Below are 12,611 nucleotides of genomic sequence, written 5' to 3' on the forward strand. Positions count from 1 at the left end.
AAGGAAGGTATACGTTTAAGGAATGTTAATTTATACAGGGTGAGTCGGGAGGAACGGACCAAACTTTAGGAGTGTATTGTACGCTTGAAAATAATGTAAAAAAACTCATATGTTGTTATCCGATTTTCATTTGTTTTCAATTGATTGCATAACTACAGTTAAACATTTAACGTAGATTTGACAGTTTGATTTGCATTAAGTGCTATAAAATGCCAAGTACTTATTCACATTTAGAATATACAGACATGTTATTTGTATATGGTTTTTGTAACGGGAGTGCTACAGCTGCTGCAGATGAATATCGTCAACGGTTTCCAAATCGCAGACATCCTAATAAAAACGTTTTTATTAGGGTTTTCAATAAACTGCGCGAAACCGGTACACTTCCCAGCGTTAAAGTAACATCTGAACAAGCTACGCGTCAATGTTTAAATGAAGTAGAACATATTTTGGATCTAGTAGAAGAAGATGCAACGACCAGCTCACGCAGAATTGCTGTTCAATTAGACATCCCACAAAAGAGAGTAATAAACACACTCCACGAGCAATGCTTATATCCATACCATTTAGGTAAGGTACAACATCTACTGCCGGAAGATTATGTTAAACGAGTCGAATTTTGTCGATGGATAAATAATGATCATCGTGTTGTATCGCATATTCTTTTCACGGATGAAGCAACATTTACCCGCGACGGCCTACATAATACTCGTAATACTCACGTATGGTCCGATGAAAATCCCCATCAACAATCGAAAACAACTTTCAACACAAGTTTTCGGTAAATGTGTGGTGTGGTATGATCAACGGTTATTTAATTGGCCCTTTCATTTTGGAGAATCGCCTCACAGGAAACCATTACCTAGAGTTTTTACAAAAGGAATTAAATGATTTACTGCAGGATGTTCCTCTAAACATTAGAAGGCAAATGTACTTTCAACACGATGGAGCTCCGGCGCATTTCGCTCGTCAGGTCAAGCAACATTTGGACGAAAGGTTTCCAGGGCGTTGGATTGGTCGTGGTGGTCCTATTAGTTGGCCTCCAAGATCTCCAGATCTCACAGCACTTGATTATTGTTTGTGGGGATGGTTCAAAAGTGAGGTATACAAAGTCAAAGTTGACACTAGGGATGCACTTCTTAGGCGCATTCTAAATGTTGCAGTTAATATTAAGGAAAATCATGCAGCAATTAGGAAAGCAACAAGAGCTCTTAGTAAACGAAGCCGGAAATGTTTAGAAGTTAATGGCGATATTTTCGAACAATTACTAAAATAACGCTGATGACCAATATTTAATGTTAATGTATAAGATTTTGTTTAATTGTAGTTTTGCAGTAAAAGTTATGCAATAAAAAATAATAAAATAAAAGAAAATCGGATAACAACATATAAGTTTTTTTACATTATTTTCAAGCGTACAATATACTCCTAAAGTTTGGTCCGTTCCTCCCGACTCACCCTGTATAATAAATATGTCTTAATATTTGGTACATTATACCAAATATTAATACAATAATAGTATATTATTCAACAAGCGTATAATGGCGGCTGTTACCCACGAAGATGAAGTTGCACACGAGCGAGCGAGTGTTGTAATCTGAGTGGGTAACATCCATTATACGTAAGTTGAATACTATACTTTATCTACAACTATTTAATTTTGAAAAAAAAAAATCAAAAAAAGAAAAAAAAAACTTAATAGACATTTCAGACATAACCTCAATATAAGAAAGCTGTCATTTCTGTTAATATTTTATTTTTTTGATTAGTAGGCCGTGTCAGAACTGTGGAATAATGGCTTCATTATTCAACACTTTGTCAGTCATGAGTAATGGGTGTCATTACCCGTCAAAAAACAAATGTATAACGAATAGATAATTCAATAGTTATAGATAAAAGATTTTATACTTGAAAGGAAAAACTATGTGTTTATAAATAAATAAATGAAACATATTCAAAAGGTTGACTTGTGGTGTGGTGCTTACCGCCACAGTCTTAATCATAAACAGGTTCAAGCACGGCACGAGTGTATCCTTTATTATACACTCGAGTACATGGTCATATGAATACATTGTCCTCTAACTATTAAGGATGTACATGTCACATTCGATTTTCTTTTTTAATCTTCATTATCATCAATGGCCTGATAACCCTTTGTGGGTCTTGGCCTGTTCCAGCATCTTCCGCCATTCCGATTTACTACAAGACATCCTTTTCCAATTGACGCTGCCAAGAGTTCTTGTTTTGGGTCGTTTTGGGTCGATGGGAGTTTGTTTTGATATTCTCTTGGAGGTATCCTGTCCAGCGCAAACGACAGATTTTTATAGAGAGAATAATATCTGGCTCTCTGCATGCTGAGTAGAGCTCTCTCTGCAACAGAATCCACTCAGAAGCACACAGAGGATCGGTTGGATTAGCGTTCTGTAGAGGTGGCACTTTGTAGCTCTTGATAGGGTGTCCGATATTAAGTATCCTTCTTTTAACTTCTGCACTGGTATCATTCTCTGAGGTCACCAAATGAGAACAAATACACGAACTGTTGCACACGTTCAAAGCTGTATTCGCCCACCGATAGGTTTTGCAGCTGTCGTATTCCGAATCTATTACGGACTTACATATATTTTGTTTTTGCTTGGTTTACTATTACGTTAAAGCTTTCTGTCACATCCCTTCTCATCCTGGCAATTATGTCGACGTCATTCGCGAAGTCCAAGACCTCTTACCTCCCGAATTATAACTTTCTCGAGTACTATGTTGAACTGTACTGTCACAAACTAGCTCTCGAGAACTTCTCGTTTCCCGTAGTGGGTTTCCTAGCTAGGTCCACGGAGCGGCTCGCGTACCCAACTGTCCACGCACTACCGTTTTCTTGATAGCTAGCAATGACTGAGTAAGGGTTTGGCACACTGCATTCGTTCACTTGAAAGCGAACGGCAGTAATTTGAAATTAAGAATAAAAATAGATTGAAAGAAAACGAAATTTCACTGCTAAAGAATAAGTTTGCTTTATTTTTGAACAAGAACGTATTATATTATATATAAAAAAAAACAACTGACAAAAATTTTAAAAAGTAAAAATTACATGACATAAGCTATTCAACAACATCATTACGAAATTTGCCGAGGTGGTTAGCAGGTTCAATGAGAAATCGGAAGTTTAAGATTTTAATAACGCTTACCCGTTTGTTAAAGTAAAATATTCATCGAAGAAAGAGAATCCAATTCAACGAATTTTATAACTAAATTGCTATAAGTTCAAATCGCACGACTCGAATTTAAAAACACAACAAAAACTTTAATTTCCCGGTTTCGCCCGATGCTTTTCTGTTCCAATCCCGTAACCGACTCCCCGATTTTTTCTTCATTTCTTCCCTGCTCCATCTACTCTAACTGCCACCTCGGCACATTCCTGCCAGAACCGCCTACGTAGTATTTAGTCTGGACCCTCGGTTCTCAAGACGCAACTTCGTAATTAAATTACAAAGTTCTGCCTGTATTGCGTTTTATTATTTTTTTTAATCGCTTTCGAATCCCAAAATGCGGTTTGTTACATCCCTCCCACCTTTTTAAAAGAAGGCTCCCCTAAGAGCCTTATTTATGATACCAAAATGAACAATACAAACCGCATTCTAGTATTTCCGATATCTACTTGAAATCTTAAGAATCAACAATCTCAATCGTTACAAAAAGTCTACATCTAAACACTTCTCAGTAACATAGAGTCCAATTTTCACATAATTTTAATTACGAAAACACATTTTTATTGATATTCTTTTGAAACAAAAAGTCAATTTTTTTTTTTTTTTTTTACATATGCATTTTAGTCACTTTCTTAAGAGTCTTTCACCGATTTTAACACTTAATTTATTAAAAATTATTTTAAAAGTTGTAACATAGTCCTTCACACCAAAACGTTTAAGAACTACCACGCACGCACAGTCAAGTAGTCGAAGTAGAGAAGCTATCATCACATCTCGGGGCGACCTGACGGGTGCTACTACATTTCTTCGGTGGAAAATAAACATGTTCTCAGCTGGCTCCATTTATGTGTCGACGATAAGACATTGTTGATTTATTTAGAATGTTTTTTTTTTTTATTTAATTATTATTTACAAATGATAGGAATCGTATATTTCAGGATTTTTTTGAATGAAGGACAATTTCGGAGTAAGTATTCTTGGTTTAATAGGATCTGTAACAGACGAAGTTGTCTGAATCTTGGTTACCATTTATTTCCGCATCCAACTTGGAGAGGTCGGTACCTCAGAATATATATTTGAAACCATCACTTCAGGGCTTGTGGAATTGGTTGCCTCAGGAACTATGTTAGTCGGAGTTTCTGGCGAAGCAAGATCCTCACCCCTTCTCTGATTAAGAAGCCACATCGTAAAATTTTTCCACAACTGGCCAAGATGACGATACCGCATCCCAAGGTTTTATATATTGCGTAGCCATTCAATATCACACTAGCGAGTCCCTTTACGAAACACAATAAAACAATCACTCGTGCGATAACGTGCTCTTAGCAAATTTACGCAACTCTTCCGCATGAAATAGTTGAATCCAGTCCCTATTTTACTGTCTTCTTTCCCTGGATTTTTCTAATAATGACATTGTTTATAGCTGATCGTTCCAAGCCGACTTGTACTAGTTCTTGTGCTTGTCTGACGTCTTCGTTGTTATAAATTTCGGCCACTCCCAAATTCATAATGGTACTAAATTTTGATTTCTGAATCTTCATAAGGTAGAAGTCCATCAGGTGGTGTCTGGGATACCTGCAGTGGAGTTAAGGCTACCCAGGGCTTTTCAATCTGATACATTGGTGAATTAATGAGGTTGCGGTCAACCTGGTCTGCATAGTCCAGAAGTACATATGTCATTGGCGACTCAAAATAGGACCGGTTATCCGTATCAGAGACAGGAAGTTCATGGTAACAAGTATACGTTTTTCTTACTTGCACTCTCTTTGGTACACATTTCAATATGTACAGGACTTCTCCGATTGCACGGCCGACATAACTCGTTTCATTCTTAGCGAGCAAACTAACGGTGGTTGGTGATAACGGGGCCAACAATAAACGATTTTTATGTGTTTCTATATACGATTTGTCGGTGAATCCGGGCTCTTTGGACTATTTGCACTTGTAACATGTTTTCTACATAATTGGACCTTATTTGTGAACAATCTCCAACGTTTTTTTTTAGCGATATGAGACTAATATTAACACTACGGGTGCTACAATCGTATGCGATAATAAATTGTTAATCCTATATTTATGTAGGCTCCAATCGCCAATAAAGTAGTTAAGAGCGCTGAAACAAACAAAAACAAAAATCCGATTTTCCGGTGTTTAGTAATCAACAACAGAATAGACAATAAAAGCTATTAATTATATATTTTTTTTTATTATTTAAAAAAAAATAAATAAATTTATTTTCTTTTTAATTTTAGTATTTAACTTATTAATTTACTTATTTTAATATTAATATTTTTATTTATTTATTAGTTATTTATTTTTTTTTTCTTTTTTTTTTTACCTGTATACCTTATACTTTACCTATACCTAGCTGGAAGTTTTATGGCTCTCCTCTCCCGTCGTATTGCCAACGGTTCTTCAAGGGGTTCATCTATTAATTCTGGTGCCTTAATAATAATGCTATCGTCCTCACGTTCTCTTTCTATTTCTGAAGGGTTTTCAGAAGGTTCAGCTATTGACTCCAACAACTCCTTACTCATACATTCATTTTTCCCTTCCAGATTTTCTGCTGTACTAGTATCATCACTCTCTTCTAGAATTAATCGTCTCGGACATATATTAATTTTTGGGCAGGGGGTCTCATTTAGTAAATCTGTTACTCCTGTATTTTTTCGAAAAGTCAGATCCGGTGTATGTAAACTGATTATCGGCATATGTGGATCAACATACCGGTCTTCGTTTATTTCTTCGAGGTGTACATTCGAATCTAGGCTTTTACACTCTTTCGGGGTTGATTCTTTATTAGTTCGAAATGATTTCAATCTATTACTATGTACAATAGATTTTAGCTTTCCGTTTACTGATGTAATTTCGTAGTTCTCTGGTCCTTTAATATTTGTAATCATGTACGGTCCTATCCAAGGTTGGGCTAATTTTCTATTTAGACCTGGTTTTATAGATGTGTCTTTTAAGAGTACCAACTCTCCTACGTAAAAATCTCTGTGCTTACTTCTTTTATTATAATACTCAGCCTGTCTTCGAGCGGCAAGCTGCAAACTTTCAAAAACCGTCTCATACACGTGGTTCATTCGCGCTGCCAATTCCGTCACATAGTTCTCATCACAGTCGTACTTACACCTGGAGGGTCGGAGAAAAACATCCACTGGTAATTCCATTTCCCTGCCGTATAACAAAAAGTGGGGGGTATAGCCCGTACTACTATGCACCGTTGATCTGTACGCCAGAAGAACATAGGGTAGCCATTCATCCCAGGTTCTTTGGTCCTTTTTAACATAGTGAGATAGTACGTCCTTGATCACCCGATGACTTCTCTCGATAAGACCATTGCACTCGGGATGATACGGTGTGGTTTGTATTTTGTCGATATTTAATAGCTTACAAATTTCCTTCATGAGTGACGACACAAAATTTGTACCCTGATCGGTGAGCAACTGCAGAGGAGTACCGTGGCGACTTACTATTTGCGTTACAAAAGCTCGAGCCACAGTATCAGCCTTCTGATCAGGTAAGGCTACTGCCTCTAAATATTTGGTGAAATAGTCCTGGAACGTAAGTATATACTTGTTTCCTTTGTATGTTGTTGGTAACGGACCCACTATGTCCATTGAACTCCTTTCGAATGGCTTTCGAACAGTTGTAAATTTTTGCAAGGGTGCTCTAGACATATGGGGGGAAGTTTTACGTCTATTGCATGACTCACAATTCGAACAATACTTTTTAACATCACGTGTCATAGACGGCCAAAATACCCTATCCTTAAGTAAAGCTAATGTTTTCGCTTGACCGCCATGACCTGCAAATGGTAAATCGTGGTAATCATGCAAAGCCTTCTGCACAAATGATTTCGGCAACACTAGTACTTCTTTTCCTAACTCATCAGTTTTAAATAAGAGCTTATCATTATCTATGAAATAACTATCCCTAAGATCTTTGTTTGATGAAAGCGAATCCCGTATTTCAATGCAAAACTCGTCCTTATCTTGTTCTTTCAAAATAACATTTTTATCCCAAACTGGCGTTGCTGTATTTTCCTGTATTTTACATAGTGTTTTGTTTTTAACGAAAGGTAATTTATATACCATTATCATGGTATTCGTTCCCTCAAAACATTCTCTTAATTCTTCTTTAACTAGGCTCCACTTTAGTTTATCGAGACCACATCCTATTCTGGGTATTGCCAAATATCTCTCCCCAGATTTATTCATTTCCTCCCGTAACGTTTCTAGACACTGTCTCAACATGTGGTACGTTGGTTTATGGTAGTATTCGTCCTTTGTAATTAAATGGTATATTTTTCGTTTCTCCGCTATTTGCGGTACTATGTCACCAACTCCTTTCTCCTCGGATCTTAATTTTTCAACGGAGCCAAATCGCTTTTTAAATTCCTTTGCAATACCAGCTCCCATCGCAAAATCAGCCGAAACGCAATGAGCTAATACCCAACCTTGGGGAGCATCAAACAAATTTCCCTCTACTTCATTAATGCATAACTTATCTTTCTCATCCTTTCGGATTAGGGAAACTATACTGTTTCGGCTGAGAGCATCCACGTTTCCATGCTTTCGGCCCGGTCTGTGGATAATCTCGAAGTCATACTCCATTAGCATTAAAGCCCATCGTGCTAGTCTCGAGCTCGGGTCTTTGATATTCATCAACCATTTCAATGGTCTGTGGTCTGTTATGATAGTGAAACGGCGTCCATATAAGTAGCACCGAAATTGCTTTATCCCAAATATGACAGCAAGACACTCTTTTTCGGTAGTCGAATAGTTTAGCTCAGCCTTCTTTAGTCCTCTACTAGCGAAAGCCACAGGGCGTTCATTTCCCTCTCTCACCTGGCTAAGTATAGCACCTAATCCTGTGTTACTCGCGTCTGTAGCCAAGATGAAAGGCTCATTGAAATCTGGGAAAATTAATACCGATTCTGATGTTATCGCGGCCTTTAAGCTTTCCACCGCTTCCAATTGCTCTTTTTCGAATTTAAACGCGACATCTTTGCGCGTTAACTTCGTAATTGGGGCCGCTAATCGGGTAAAGTCCGGTATAAATTTCCTATACCATCCCACCAGCCCTAAAAATTCTCTACAATTCCTAACGTTTTTTGGAACGGGGAAATTCTGTATCGAGTTGATTTTTCCCGGATCCGGTTGAACGCCTTGGGCAGATATTATGTGACCAAGATAAGACACTTTTGGGACCGCGATCTGGCTTTTCTCCATCTTAAGTTTTAGTCCTGCATCTCGGATTCTATCAAAAATAGTTTGTAGTTTGTTCAAATGATCGTCGACACCCGTTCCATTGAAAATTATTATATCATCTAAATAGACGAGGCAATGAGTACCTAATAATCCCGAAAATGTAAAATTCATGAAGCGCTGAAACGTCGCGGGGGCATTTACTAGCCCAAACATCATTCGGTTGCTCTCATAGTGCCCGAACGGCGTGGAGAAAGCTGTTTTTTCTCGGTCATTCTTCTCCACTTCTATTTGATGGTACGCCGACGCTACATCAAACACGCTAAACAGATTAGTCTTCCCTAACACATCTACTGTCTCTTGCAGATTCGGCAACGGGTACACATCTTTCTTAGTTACCGCGTTGAGTCCTCGGTAATCTATACATACTCGGGGTTTTATCGATCCGTCTGACATCTGCCGGTTAACGATTACAACCGGCGCCGACCAGGGTGAATGAGATGGTTTAATAATATTTTTCTTTAACAGCTTATCTATTTCTTCCTGCAAGAACTCTCGTTGATGAACTGGTACTCTATATGGACGTTTACTAATTGGTGGTACATTCTCAGTAATAATTTGATGTTTGACCTTGTGAGTTTTCGTAAAACTTTCGTCACCATTGTCGAAAATATCTCGATAATCTAGTAACAATTTTTCAACTTTCTCTTTGTCTGTTTCTGATAGGTGGACCAATGAGATCGATTCCAAAAATGTTGATGTCTCTTCGTTTTCTCTTATCATTGCAACCATCTCGCTTTTTACTTCTGGATTAACCTTCTTATTCGGTATTATACAACTATACGCTCTAGCTATCTCTGTATGCTTTGGAATCGTTATTGATTCTTCTCCTATGTTTGCAACCAATACTCGTGGTTTTTCCCCTCTTGGAACAGCACATCTTCCTATTAATATATTTGGATGAAAGGGCGTTTTACTTGATTCAATTACAATGTCGTTCTTTTTATTATTATTACGCACGTCAACCGCTAACACCTTCTCTGTAAACGGTTCAACGATATCTTCTTCAACGGTGATAACAGGATTACATTGACAGTTTTTATCATTGTTTATTTCGTTTTCTTCCGTATCTTTCATATCAGTTTCATCCTTAATTTCTTCTTCATTTTCGCATTCCCTTAACTCATTATTTTCTGCAACAATTCGTGACTTCTGCGTCACTAATCCACTACTTCCGCTGGGGTCTTCTTGACTTTCGCCTTCTCGGCTCTCCCTTTGACTTTCTTTAGTCTTTAATTTCTCTGTTTTTTTTTCTTCTTCTTCTATTCTTCTATCGTGACAATCCCTGTCCACATTTACATCGATCATTCGGCGATACCCGGTTTCATAGTCATCGTTGCTATCTGAACTTAACTCCCCAAACTCTTCTACCAAAACATTTACCTCGAGTGGCATAAACCTCGTTCGTTGATTCGTCTCCTCGGTTACGTACTTTTCTTCGACTTCACGTTTCTTTATTAGATACTCCGTCCTCGTTACTTGCGGTTCGATTAAATTTATTTCCGTTGATAATTCTGATACATAATCATTCGCGAGTTCCAAATTATCTACCTGACCTACACCTAAACCTGATGTGGTGGATTCTCTACATTCAAGGGAATCTGTAGACACAATACGCTGCGACCCCAAATTGACGTTCATGATACTTGAAAATCTAACATCGATACCTCCTACATTTAGGCTACCTTTACTAAAATCAATAATTACATTGTGAAATTCCATAAAATCGCGTCCCAATACTCCATCTGTGGTTAAAGGCAAATTGTCCAAACATACATAGCACGAGAAATCTCCTAAATTCGATTCATTCCCCAATGAAAAATTTAACTCAGTCGTACCTAGCATGTCAATTCCGTGTCCCGTTATTCCCGAAATACTAAAATCTCCCGACATAGGTTTAATTGCTTCCGAAATTACACAAGAATGTTTAATTATCGTAACAGGAGAACCGGTGTCTACTAACATCGTTATTGGTTTGTTTTTATTGAACAATTTAATAGAAAAAGGTGTTTCAAAAATGAGTCTCATATGCGGTATAATCTTATTTACAGTTGGGTCATAATTTTCGACAGGCTTTATTGACTTATCGTAACCCTTTAATTCGAGTCTCCTGCGGTTCGGGTATTCACCGCAGGACGATATGCGTTTAAAGAGTTCGTCTCATTGTACCTGTTATTTGCGGGAATTTGCGGTGATCTAGTAACCCGCGGGGGCGATTGTCGGCCCGTATAATTGTTATCGTTTACATTACGTCGCGGTTCGTTTTGATAATCTCGCTGTTGGTAATAAAAATTTCTTCGGTCGCGGTTGTTTACCTTATCGGATGAATGACCCTCTTGAAAACTAACACGGCGTGGGAGGTCACGCCTTTGGTCGTAGTTCGGTTGCATTTTATTTGAAGGTAACCTACATTGTTTACTAATATGACCGGGTTTTCCGCAATTATAACAATTAAACACGGTTGTCTGTGCATTACAAAATTTCGCAAAATGACCTGACTTTCCGCATCTGTAACATAATCTAGTAGTCGTATCCACCGCTCCTATATTAATTCGATTTGGACGATTTCGGTTTGTAGCCTGATTTAATTCTTCAAATGATGCGATCTCTTCCGCTTTATCTAGAGTTAAATCCGTTTCACGCATAAGTAACGTTCCTACCATTTGACTTAATTCACGTTTCATTCCCACTTTAAATTGACTTATTGTTAGTGCTAATTCATTAATTTTTATAATAACTCCCGGTAATTCTGCTGCTGTTACTTTCGCTTTGTCCTCCTCGATAATCTCATTCGCGATAGACTTTATACTGGTTACGTAAGACGACACGGATTCATCGTGTTTTTGGAACGCGCGCATTAATTTCCCTAGTGCTTCTCCCGGTAATTTTCGCGGGGTAAACTTTTTAATTAATTTTTCCCGTAATTCTACATATGTGACCTGATTACTCTGTAAGTTTGTTTCCGCCTTATAAAATTTATAAGCCTCTCCACTCAATCGATACCTAACAATATGAAGCATTTGTGTTTCATTCCAATTATCTAAGATCGCACGTTGCTCTAACCTTTCAAAATACAGTTTAACATTTTCTCGACCTGAAAAAGATTCTACCGTTCCTGCTAACATTCCTAAAGAAATCGGTGTAACCATCATTGGTGTTGTTAGAATAGAACCTTCAGCTTCGCCCGGAATTTCTGCTACGTTATCATCGGCGTTCATAGTGATTAAGATTTTTATTATTTTTAATGATAGTCACAAAATATTCACCTACTAACCCCTGCACGACAAAATTTATTACTTTATACGTACAAACAAAAGAATGAATGACAAAACATTAAAGAAAATTAACTCGAAATCTTTAAATTTTGAAACACGAAATAGTAACAAAAACAAATTAAAAAAATAACAATTAGATTTTATTTCTACTTTTACATCAAATTGTGCCAACCCCACACCTGACACCAGTTTGTCACAAACTAGCTCTCGAGAACTTCTCGTTTCCCGTAGTGGGTTTCCTAGCTAGGTCCACGGAGCGGCTCGCGTACCCAACTGTCCACGCACTACCGTTTTCTTGATAGCTAGCAATGACTGAGTAAGGGTTTGGCACACTGCATTCGTTCACTTGAAAGCGAACGGCAGTAATTTGAAATTAAGAATAAAAATAGATTGAAAGAAAACGAAATTTCACTGCTAAAGAATAAGTTTGCTTTATTTTTGAACAAGAACGTATTATATTATATATAAAAAAAAACAACTGACAAAAATTTTAAAAAGTAAAAATTACATGACATAAGCTATTCAACAACATCATTACGAAATTTGCCGAGGTGGTTAGCAGGTTCAATGAGAAATCGGAAGTTTAAGATTTTAATAACGCTTACCCGTTTGTTAAAGTAAAATATTCATCGAAGAAAGAGAATCCAATTCAACGAATTTTATAACTAAATTGCTATAAGTTCAAATCGCACGACTCGAATTTAAAAACACAACAAAAACTTTAATTTCCCGGTTTCGCCCGATGCTTTTCTGTTCCAATCCCGTAACCGACTCCCCGATTTTTTCTTCATTTCTTCCCTGCTCCATCTACTCTAACTGCCACCTCGGCACATTCCTGCCAGAACCGCCTACGTAGTATTTAG

The sequence above is a fragment of the Onthophagus taurus genome, chromosome 11, assembly GCF_036711975.1.
Source record: "Onthophagus taurus isolate NC chromosome 11, IU_Otau_3.0, whole genome shotgun sequence".
In the NCBI taxonomy this organism is placed as follows: Eukaryota; Metazoa; Arthropoda; class Insecta; order Coleoptera; family Scarabaeidae; genus Onthophagus; species Onthophagus taurus.